Here is an 11745-nt window from a genome sequence, read left to right on the forward strand (position 1 = left end):
ATTGTCGGTGGCACCCCAATAGGGGTGCCTTGGGGTGCAGGCTGCCCCGGGGCTGTGGCAGGGAGAGAGGACTCCCCCTAGCTCTCGCTCACTGCAGTAGCCCAAGGCCAGGGGAGAGGCGCCTTTCTCCCGCCGCAGCAGCCCTCTCCACCTGCACGGCCCTTGATAGCCGGCTGCATGGCCACACAGCTTAGAGGGAACTTAGATGGCTACCCATTTGCGCAGCTAGGGGTGTGCACAGAGGAGGTGGAAAGCAATAGCTCATGAACAGTATTGGGCGCAAGTGGCAATTTTAATAAGGGGCAGAAAGGGAAACACTTACGTAACATGTGAAAGCACATCAGAAACTGGGGAGTGAGGAAGGATTTTGGAATAACAGTAGTAGTATATAGATCAATAGCATTCATCACCATGCATTTTTCACCGGTTTCCTGGCCCCATTTAGCGCTTATGTCCCGCCCTCCATTCCCGTTTCCATTGGTGTCGAGGTTTGGCGCTGTTGGCCATTTTCAAATGTATTTTTTAAATTATTTTTTATGTTTGACTAGGGGGATTGTTGCATTCTTGTGCTTTGATACGTTTGGTTGATTGTTTAGAGAAAAAGGTTGAAACAACAGAGTGAAAGAGCTTAAAGATTAAAAAAAGAAAGCTTTGGTTAGGTTTAGAGGAAAAAAGGAAAGAAGGGTTATTAACCAGAAGAAAGATTGTTTGGTTAGATTTTGTAATGATTTTAAAGGACTAGTTTGGAATGTTATTAAAGACTAGAAAGAGAACTTAAAGAAAAATAAAGATTTTTCTTTTTAAAGGGCTAGTTTGAAAGAATAGAGGCAAGTTATTAAAGAATAGAAAGATTTTTGGTTAGGTTTATTAAGGAGAGATGATTTTAAAGGACTATTTTGGCATGTTATTAAAAAATTAAAAAATTTAAAATAAATTTAAAAGATTTATTAAATATAAAGTTAGGTTAAAAAGAGCACAGGGCAAACAAAAAAGGGAATCTGATAAAGCAGAGACTGTTTAGCAAGCATACGGTAAAAATATAAGTAGGTTAATAAAAAAATTAAAATATTAAATATAAGGGTAGGTTAAGAAAAGAGCATTTAAAAATATTAAAAGAAAAATATAAGTAATAGGTTAAAAGAGAACACATGGCAAAAAAGGGAATTTTATAAAGCAGAGACTGTTTAGTACGCACATGGTAAAAAATATAAAGGTAGGTTAATAGAAAAGCATTTAAAATATTAAATATAAAGTTAGGTTAAGAAAAGAACATTTAAAAAGAATTAAATAAAAGAGAAAAATATAAAGATAGGTTAAGAGAGAGGACAGGGCAGGAAAAGGGAAAAGAAAGCCCCTTTGCACAGGGCAAAGCCAGGCAGCATGTGGTTGAGCCAAAGAGAGAGAGATCTTACCCCTGCGACTGTTCCTGGGGAAATGGGAAGCTCGAAGGCTCTCAACCCCTCTGGCTAGTTACCTCTGCCTTTGGGTCAGACTAATCAGATGCCGTTCTATACATTTTCCTGAACCAATCCTATAGTCCCAAGATTTTTAAACAAAGAGCCATCTCCCCCCCTTCCCTTTAGCTGCCTGATTCTTATCTAAAAAACCCGACTCCAAGCATCTTTCCCACCATGTAGCACTTTTCCATAGGTGCTTTAATAAAGGTTAAAACCATAAGCCCTTAGTAACAAACCATTTTAAAAAGTTTTCCCTCTATGCTTTTGGTGAGGACAATTTGAAGCTGCAGCAAAAGCAGCTGTGTTAGCCAGTGAATTAGAAATAAAGAAGGCTGTTAGATGTTCGGAACATAGAGATAAGAAGTTTGTTTCTTTTCAGACTTTTGAACAAAAGCAAATAAGTCATATTAAGTTTTGTAAGGAATAATCATTTGAAAAGACAAGCCTATTTGAAGAAACAGCCCTTTATTTAGCACTTTTGCATATGTTTCAATAAAAAATGGAGCATGCGGAAACACCCCAGGCCTACAACCACAAACAACCAGTTTATCAAAGTAATTTATAGTAATAAAAAAGATTTCCCCTATCCTCTTGCTAACACTGGTTATTTTTTAGTGAGGACAATTTGAAGCAGCCTTTCTAAGTTAGTGGATTAGAAAAGAAGACCACCTCTTTGAAAGACAAGCCTATCTGAAGAAACATCCCTCCATTTAACACTTTTACATGTGTAACCCTTCTGTCAGGTGGAGCCGGCAGCAACAAGGGCCAGGGTCAGTATCTTGAGGTTCCTTTTCATTGATACAACACAGAACCGGCTCGAGCCCCCACCAGTGACCTGGGACAATTACACACTACCCCCTGGGCACCTCTAAGAGGCAATACTTCCCCTCTCGCAAGCAGAGAGTCTGAGTGTATCAAAATCTTTTAATAAAAGGAGGGAATTAACTCAGCATTAATTTGGGAAAACACCACAACTAGGCTCATAAACACAAACCATGAGCAAAAGACCCACCCCCAAGTAAGTTGGGCAGGTTCTTAAGTCCAGCAACCCAATAGTCCCTTTAACGTGCTTGTCCCTTCTCTGCACCTCACTCACAGTTACTTCCTTGACCAGTGCAGTCCCAGAGTTCAGAGGTTCATCTGCAGAGTTCACCTCCCACCCTGGGTGGAGGGGGGGTAAGGAGGCACCTTACACGTTCATTGCCGCAACAGCCGATTGCTGCATCTCTGCGGGGCTCTGCTCTGGCCCTCTCCACCAGCTTCCCTGCTGGCCGCTGGGCATGCCTCTCCCGCAACCACCCTGCTGGCCTCTTACTGCGCCTCTCTGCCAGCTGTCCACTCACCAAGATGTCTTCAGGCCCCCCCACCCACCACCACAGCGCTCAGCTGTTCGTGGGGGAGCCTCACTGCTGGTGCACACTGGGCAGTCTCCTGCAAGAGAGGGGCTGTCCCAAAGTAGGTCTAACACATAGACCTAGGTATCGGTGATTTCAGTTCTGCAGCAAGTAAGAAGACTCTCAATTGAATCTAAATGAGCTCTTTTATTATACCATAGGGAGAGGAAGGGTCAAATTGTGTTTAGGACCCTTAAACGGGGCCCACGCCAGCAGGTACAAATACTTATCCCCACCCTCTCTCAACTCATCAGGCTTCGGAACCTATGTCTCCTGCCTAGCAAGTGCCATTCAGTTGAGGGTGAGTCCCTCCACTGGGATGTAACGTTGCTGCCTTTGGTGGGACACTTCTGAGTGTATCAATTCAGGACAAATTGCTTAGAGCAGGGCAGTCACAGCCCAAGGCTGGGGTTTCTGTGCACCCCAAGGCAAACCAAACCAGCCAGACAGAGAGGACTTTGGTCTCACCCCACTGGCTAACCAGAAGTCACACAAGCAATTCCCTCAGACACTCCAGTTTCCCAGTATCCCCACCAGTGCCCCTCGTTGTGGGGACAGATGGTTATGAAAACCAATGCCCCAGTAAAAGAAAAAAGGTTCTCTCGGTCCCAAAGGACCAAGCCCCAGACCCAGGTCAATATACAAGTCAGATCTTACCCACAAATCATGCTGTTGCCAATCCTTTAGAATCTAAAATCTAAAGGTTTATTCATAAAACAAAAAAGATAGAGATGAGAGCTAGAATTGGTTAAACGGAATCAATGACACACAGCAATGGCAAAGTTCTTGGTTCAGGCTTGCAGCAGTGATGGAATAAACGGCAGGTTCAAATCAAGTCTCTAGAGAACATCCCCAGCTGGGATGAGTCATTCAGTCCTTTGTTCAGACCTTCAGTTTGTAGCAAGTTTCCTCCAGAGGTCAGAAGCTGGATTGAAGACAAGATGGAGGGGTTTCTAGGGTCTTTTATATTCTCTGCCTGTGGAAGGACCCCTTTGTTCTTACTGTGGAAAATCACAGCAGCAAGATGGAGTCTGGAGTCACATGGGTGAGTCACATGTCCATGCATGACTCAGTTTGCAGGCCAACGCTATTGTTTACATGTTAGCTTGAAGGTTCCCAGGAAAGCTCAGATGTGATTGGCATCTCCCAAAGTTCATTGTTAGTTAAGTGTTTCTTGTTTGGGCGCTGACTGAGAATAGTCCTTTCTCAAGAAGCTGACCAAATGCTTCACTGAGGCTCCTTGGAATCAAATACCTTTGAGACACAAGTACATAGCCCATATTCATAACTTCAAATACAAAAATGATACACACATACAGACAGCATAATCCTAACCAGCAAACCATCACCTTGTCACAGACACCTCACACAACAACCTTTGTATAATATTTGCTGCAAATATATAACAGTGGTTGCAACAATGCTCTATATGGTCACAGTTTATGTCAATAATGTCACATGGGGTATGCCAGGTACAGTTCTGTTGCCCTCCGTTCACACAACAAGGATAACAACCCTTTACTACTCCTGCCCCAATAACAAGGAGACTGGGCATCCGACATCAGCCACAAGTGATCCTTTGGGCAAGCAATCCCATCATGCTGAGCACCTAGGCAGGGTGGGTGTGTCCATGCAAATGAGATCAGCTTCTGAAGTCTTTTTCCACAGCTCACCACTAGATGTCAGGAGAGAGCTCATCCAGACCCTGCTTACAAGTGTTTCAATAACAAATGAGCGTGCAGAAGAACCCTGGGGTTAAACCCACAAACTCTTACGAACAAAAAGTCTCAAAAAGCTTTTCCCTGTGCTTTTAGTGAGGGAAATTTGAAGCTGCAGCAAAACCAGCATCTGTGAGCCAGTGGATCAGAGATAAGAAGATTGCTTCTTCTCCCACTCTCTAACAGATAGAGGTGAAAGTTACGGTATATTAAGTCTTGTAAAGGAATAAACACTTTAAAAGACAAGCCTATTTGAAGACACATCCTTTCATTTAGCACTTTTGCATATGTTTCAATAAAAATTTAGCATGCAGAATGATCCCAGGGTTAAAACCACAGAGAACCTGTTTACAAAAGTAATGTATAGTGATAAAACCATTTCCCCCCTATGGTTTAGCCGAACATTGGTCATTTTTTAGTAAGGACAATTTGAAGCAGCCTGCTTTTGCAGCAGGGCCCCTGTTAGCAAAAACAGCATCTGTGAGGAAGTGGATCAGAGATAAGAAGATTGCTTCTTCCGCCACTTTTTAGCAAATACAAGGGAAAGTTCTATTAAGTTTTGTCAAGGAATAAACACTTTAAAAGACAAGCCTATATGGAGACTCATCCCTTCATTTCACATTTTTACAGGTGATTTTCAATAAAAAAAAAAAAAGAGTAGAAACACCCCGGAGTGAAAACCACAGACCCTTAGTAACAGCTAGTTTATAGTCAGTCCCCTTATTCTGTAATCCTGTGGATCAGAGAGAAGTTTATTTTCCTCCCCACTTTTTAACAAATCCATGGGAAAGTTCTATTAAGCTTTCATTTTCGTAGGACTTTTAGATTAAGTATGCATTTTTCTGTTGCATTATCAGAATCTCTTTGTTTTTAAATGTTTACAACCTGTGCTGAGACACTGGTATAAGCTCCTGTGTTTGTCTAGGGTCCATAGATTGTATTAAAATAATACATCATAGGCTGGAGCTGTGGCTTTCTCTACATTTTAAAAACAGATACGACTAACTAGGCTAGCCAGTGATCCATGCACTATAGCAGGGGTGGGCAAACTTTTTGGTCCGAGGGCCACATCTGGATGGGGAAATTGCATGCAGGGCCATGCGTGTAGGGCTGGAGTGGGGGGCTGGGGTGCGGGAGGGAGTGTGGGGTTTGGGAGGGGGTGCGGTGTGCAGGAAGTGGCTCAGGGCAAGGGGTTGGGGTGGAGGAGGAGTGCAGGGTGCAGCAGGGGGCTCAGGGCAGGAAGTTGGGGTGCGAGGTGCAGGAGGGGTTTGGGGTGCAAGCTCTGGACGGGCGCCGCTTACCTGGAGCAGCTCCAGGGTGGCAGCGGCACGCACTGGGGCCCAGGCTAGGCTCCCTGCCTGCCCTCGCCCCGCGCCGCTCCTGGAAGCTGCTGGTACCACGGCCCTGCGGCTCCTAGGGTAGGACGGCAGAGGGCTCCACGCTGCCCTCGCCTGTGGGTTCCACACCCGAAGCTCCCATTGGCCGGCAATCCCGTGGGCTGGATCCAAAGCCCTGAGGGGCCGGATCCGGCCCGCGGGCTGTAGTTTGCCCAGCCCTGCACTATAGTCTGCCTTAGCACTGCTCCAGGGCTCACCCCTTCAGTTTGCTTGTTTTTTCACACAGCCTTCTTCCTCAACTCTTTAAACACTCTTCAAGTTTTAACAAATGGTGAGATTGCATTGAAAGACACTTTGTGAGAAGTTATAACAAATATTTTATTCCATTTACTGATGGTAAAAGACAAAACCCATCGCTTTGTGACTACACGAAGCTCAGAGATAGCCTATCTGAAGACCACCCCTCGACTTTTCCCCCATACTTTCGACACTTGCTAAACATGCCGTGTTTCGTTATATAAAGGTTTTTTGTTTTTACATTTAACATTAGATGTCCCGATTTTTGGGCCTTTTTCTTATATAGGCTCCTATTACCCACCACCCCCCGTCCCGATTTTTCACACTTGCTGTCTGGTCACCCTATTTAACGTGAAAATACAGCTGTGACTGAGCTGTAACATGACAAGACCTCGTTACATCCCGTGTGCAGCGAGGCCTATCGGACGCGTTATCTGGGTGGGTGTGTTTAAAATTTTCACATGAAAAAGCGGTATTGGCTGAGCGGCTCAGGGATGTTCTGTGGAAGTTTAGTGAACTAAAAAGGCTGAAGATACTGGTCTGGCCTTTTAAAAATTATGTTTTTAACGTACCAAAACAGCAGCCGGCTAAGAATATGAAAACGGGCAATTGAGGGGAGTTTACATCTGTGTTTTAATAAAAAAACAAAATTAACAAAAGAATACCCAAGATTGCGTTTTAAAGCTGGGATTTATACAAAAAACACAAGGAAAAATAGCTTATGTAAAAAAAATTAGCTGTTTTTTAACCAGAGATAAGGAGTCTGCCCCCCCCACCTTCCTACTCCCCTCTCCCCCCCCCACCCCACTTTCTTTCTGAATGTTTTTTAAAATATAAACTGAGGACAAAGAAATTTCTTAAAAAGCCCCAGCCCCAGAATTAGATTCTAGAAGCCAAGGCCACGGGGTGAGAGGGCTCCCTGAGTCGTAGGGGGATGCTGATAACGCTTTTAGTGCAAGAGGGCTGCAGGCAGCCAGTCCGTGTGAGCTGCCGTGCTTTAGCACAGGCAAGCGTCCGGCATTCGGAAGCACTTTCCCCTTTGTGAGGTATTAGCTCCCACTCCTCCGGCCTGTCAGAAATATTAACACAAACAAACGTAAAGATACTTTGTAGCAGGTCCTGCAAAGCAACATTTACAATGTTGTTGATCATTAGCTTGTCTAAGCCCCTAGAAAGTATTTTTTTGTTTTATTTTGATAAAACACTTTTATGCAAACTGTAACCTTAGATGCTGAACAGCATTAAATAATATGAACCAGTCGACGAGAGACCTGAGGCATTGCTGAAATCAGAGGGGTCATGATTAAGTCCTAATATAGAGGGCCTGCGGGGGGAAATGAAAAGGTCCAGCTGAAGCAGAAGATGGAATGATTAAAGAGGGGTTCTGGGGCTGCTTTGCAATGGTCCGGCTGCCCCAACAGCCTATATCCCTCACGCACAAGTGCAGGGCTGGGTGGGCCTTTGTTAGAGGAACAGGCCACTCATATACCTCTTCTCGTTGTTGACAAACTGTAACCTAACTGCACGTGTACCACGGAGGCAACCTACTTCCCCTTTGACAAACCCCACACCCCGTGAACTCCATACAAACACGCTTCACACTGTTATTTTCAACTGACATTTTATTTTACAACACACCCTGTTTTGTTTCCAAAACACACTCTAACTTTTAGTGTTCTTTCTTAGCAAGATTTTGTAATTTGCTGAACGAAGAAGAGGGATTGCCATTCCATACGGCTAAATTCAGTGCCTTGCATAATGACAGGTTTCAGAATAGCAGCCGTGTTAGTCTTTATCCACAAAAAGAACAGGAGGACTTGTGGCACCTTAGAGACTAACCAATTTATTAGAGCATAAGCTTTCATAGGCCACAGCCCACTTCACTGGATGCATAGAATGGAACATAGAGTAAGAAGAGATATATATACACATACAGAGAAGGTGGAAGTTGCCATACAAACTGTAAGAGGATAATTATTTAAGATGAACTATTATCAGCAGGAGAAAAAAACTTTTGTCATGATCATAGAATATCAGGGTTGGAAGGGACCCCAGAAGGTCATCTAGTCCAACCCCCTGCTCAAAGCAGGACCAATTCCCAGTTAAATCATCCCAGCCAGGGCTTTGTCAAGCCTGACCTTAAAAACCTCTAAGGAAGGAGATTCTACCACCTCCCTAGGTAACGCATTCCAGTGTTTCACCACCCTCTTAGTGAAAAAGTTTTTCCTAATATCCAATCTAAACCTCCCCCACTGCAACTTGAGACCATTACTCCTCGTTCTGTCATCTGCTACCATTGAGAACAGTCTAGAGCCATCCTCTTTGGAACCCCCTTTCAGGTAGTTGAAAGCAGCTATCAAATCCCCCCTCATTCTTCTCTTCTGCAGGCTAAACAATCCCAGCTCCCTCAGCCTCTCCTCATAACTCATGTGTTCCAGTCCCCTAATCATTTTTGTTGCCCTTCGCTGGACTCTCTCCAATTTATCCACATCCTTCTTGAAGTGTGGGGCCCAAAACTGGACACAGTACTCCAGATGAGGCCTCACCAATGTCGAATAGAGGGGAACGATCACGTCCCTCGATGTGCTCGCTATGCCCCTACTTATACATCCCAAAATGCCATTGGCCTTCTTGGCAACAAGGGCACACTGCTGACTCATATCCAGCTTCTCGTCCACTGTCACCCCTAGGTCCTTTTCCGCAGAACTGCTGCCTAGCCATTCGGTCCCTAGTCTGTAGCTGTGCATTGGGTTCTTCCGTCCTAAGTGCAGGACCCTGCACTTATCCTTATTGAACCTCATCAGATTCCTTTTGGCCCAATCTTCCAATTGGTCTAGGTCCTTCTGTATCCTATCCCTCCCCTCCAGCGTATCTACCACTCCTCCCAGTTTAGTATCATCCGCAAATTTGCTGAGAGTGCAATCCACACCATCCTCCAGATCATTTATGAAGATATTGAACAAAACCAGCCCCAGGACCGACCCCTGGGGCACTCCACTTGATACCGGCTGCCAACTAGACATGGAGCCATTGATCACTACCCGTTGAGCCCGACAATCTAGCCAGCTTTCTACCCACCTTATAGTGCATTCATCCAGCCCATACTTCCTTAACTTGCTGACAAGAATACTGTGGGAGACCGTGTCAAAAGCTTTGCTAAAGTCAAGAAACAATACATCCACTGCTTTCCCTTCATCCACAGAACCAGTAATCTCATCATAAAAGGCGATTAGATTAGTCAGGCATGACCTTCCCTTGGTGAATCCATGCTGGCTGTTCCTGATCACTTTCCTCTCATGCAAGTGCTTCAGGATTGATTCTTTGAGGACCTGCTCCATGATTTTTCCAGGGACTGAGGTGAGGCTGACTGGCCTGTAGTTCCCAGGATCTTCCTTCTTCCCTTTTTTAAAGATTGGCACTACATTAGCCTTTTTCCAGTCATCCGGGACTTCCCCGGTTCGCCACGAGTTTTCAAAGATAATGGCCAATGGCTCTGCAATCACAGCCGCCAATTCCTTCAGCACTCTCGGATGCAACTCGTCCGGCCCCATGGACTTGTGCACGTCCAGCTTTTCTAAGACTGGGTCTGGACACAGAGAATAGTCGACACCCTGTTTCCTGGCAACTGATGGGCTGGGCCCTTCCCCCCTGCGAGGTGAGAGCTAAAGGGTTGGAGAACAAAGGAATCCCGTGACCTCCTGGCCCGGGAAAGGGGAAAGCCCAGAGAAGGAGGGGCTGGAGGGAGTTTTCAGTTTGGGGCTGGCTGGGGACGTGGAGTGAAGGGCAGATGGGGTTGTCTGGCTCCCTGCCCCCCAAAATGGACCCAGCTGAGGGATCTTGTTCTCTGCACCTACAAGCTCTGTGTTAGACCATGTCCCTGTCATCTAATAAACCTCTGTTTTACTGGCTGGCTGAGAGTCCCGTCTGACTGCGGAGTTGGGGGGCAGGACCCTCTGGCTTCCCCAGGACCCCGCCTGAGCAGACTCGCTGTGGGAAGCGCACGGAGGGGCAGAGGAGGCTGAATGCTCCGAGGTCAGACCCAGGAAGGTGTGAGCTGTGTGTCCTGCAGACAGGCTGCTCCCAGAGAGGAGACCTCCCCAGAGTCCTGACTGGCTTTATGGGGAGCAGTTCCAGAGCATCGCCCGGGGACTCCATGACAGAAGGGTTGCACCTCGATACGTCAGAAGTGATGTGTAACTTGTCTGTACCTGTGCATAAGATGCATCCCTGGGGCGGTCTCTCTGTCCAGCCTAGGGGGCAGTGGAGAATCCCGCCAGGGACTGAGCTGTGTCCATTGCCAAGGAGCACATAGGGACTAACAGAACTGTAGACATCTGATCCGGGCAGCTAGAGATTGTGTTTCTTTTGACAGTAAACCTGGCCGGGTGCCATCGTACCTTATTGGAGTCTGTGGTCATTGGGGGTTCTCTGGGGGTCTGCTGTGTCGGCGATCTGCGCAGAGCCGGGGCAGCACACAGGGAGAACACACACGCACGCACGCAGCCGACTGTTCTCAACATTGGATAGAGCAGAGCACCACACCCGTGGCGTCTGCTGAGACCCTCTTTGCCCCCCAGGGATTGCAGGGATGTGCTGGCTGCTTTCAGGAGCAGCATGTGGCCAGGGCAGGCAGCCTTAGCCCCCATGTGCCGCCGGACTTTTAGCAGCCTAAAATCTCCCTGTTTGGCTCCAGTAGCCCCTGGGAGATTGAGGCCGATTCCGGGAGACTCCTGGGGAAACCGGGGGGGTTGGCGACCCGAAGCACACTGGGCACAAGGGACGGGGCAGGGCAGCCAGTGGGGATGCAGGGAAGCTGCCTGGGGCTGGAGTGGACAGAGGGGGCTGGGGCTCCGTGACCCAAGCTGGCATCGTCCCTGCATTTAGCATGGCCCATGAGCTGTGCTCTGCAGCTTCCCCCGGAGACCCATCGCCGGGCGCTCGTCTCCCCGCATGGCGTGGGGCAGGCTGCAGGGGACAGGGGCTGTGGGCCAGTGCGGCCGCCATGCAGCAAATCTGGCTGGGGGCTTGTGGGTGAGATGGGAGCCACGCGCCACATGGGCCGCAAGGCCCTGGCTGGCGGCAGCCGGCGGGTCCCGGGGGGCCAGGACAGGCCTTTAGCGGGGCAGACGTGGCCAAAGCTTTTGCGATGAGCTCCTGGCAGAGGGTGGGGAGCCCAGCCGGGGGCGTTCACCCCTCCCCACCCAGCCGGGGGGGCCTCCCCCACCCAGCCAGCCGGCAGGGGATTTACCCCCAGAGCCCATCTTGCCGTGGGGGGGGGATTTACCCCCAGAGCCCGGCCGGCCGGTGGGGGGGGGATTTACCCGCAGAGCCCGGCCGGCCCGGGGGGGGGGCGGGATTTACCCGCAGAGCCCGGCAGGCCCGGGGGGGGGGATTTACCCGCAGAGCCCGGCCGCCCGGGGGGGGGGGGGATTTACCCGCAGAGCCCGGCCGGCCCGGGGGGGGGGATTTACCCGCAGAGCCCGGCCGGCCGGGGGGGGGGGGATTTACCCCCAGAGCCCGTCTTGCCGTGGGGGGGGGGATT

At 48.1% G+C, this 11745-nt stretch overlaps 1 long non-coding RNA gene across 1 annotated transcript; it reads right to left on the reverse strand.

Moving 5' to 3' along the window:
* Window positions 1-1905: 1905 nt before the first annotated feature.
* Window positions 1906-6040, reverse strand: LOC140908402 (uncharacterized). The gene is made up of 2 exons (XR_012157849.1): window positions 5871-6040; window positions 1906-4105 (listed from the first exon to the last, which is right to left on the reverse strand). It is a non-coding gene; the product is annotated as an uncharacterized lncRNA (long non-coding RNA).
* Window positions 6041-11745: the final 5705 nt, after the last annotated feature.

The sequence above is a fragment of the Lepidochelys kempii genome, chromosome 3, assembly GCF_965140265.1.
Source record: "Lepidochelys kempii isolate rLepKem1 chromosome 3, rLepKem1.hap2, whole genome shotgun sequence".
Lineage (NCBI taxonomy): Eukaryota > Metazoa > Chordata > Testudines > Cheloniidae > Lepidochelys > Lepidochelys kempii.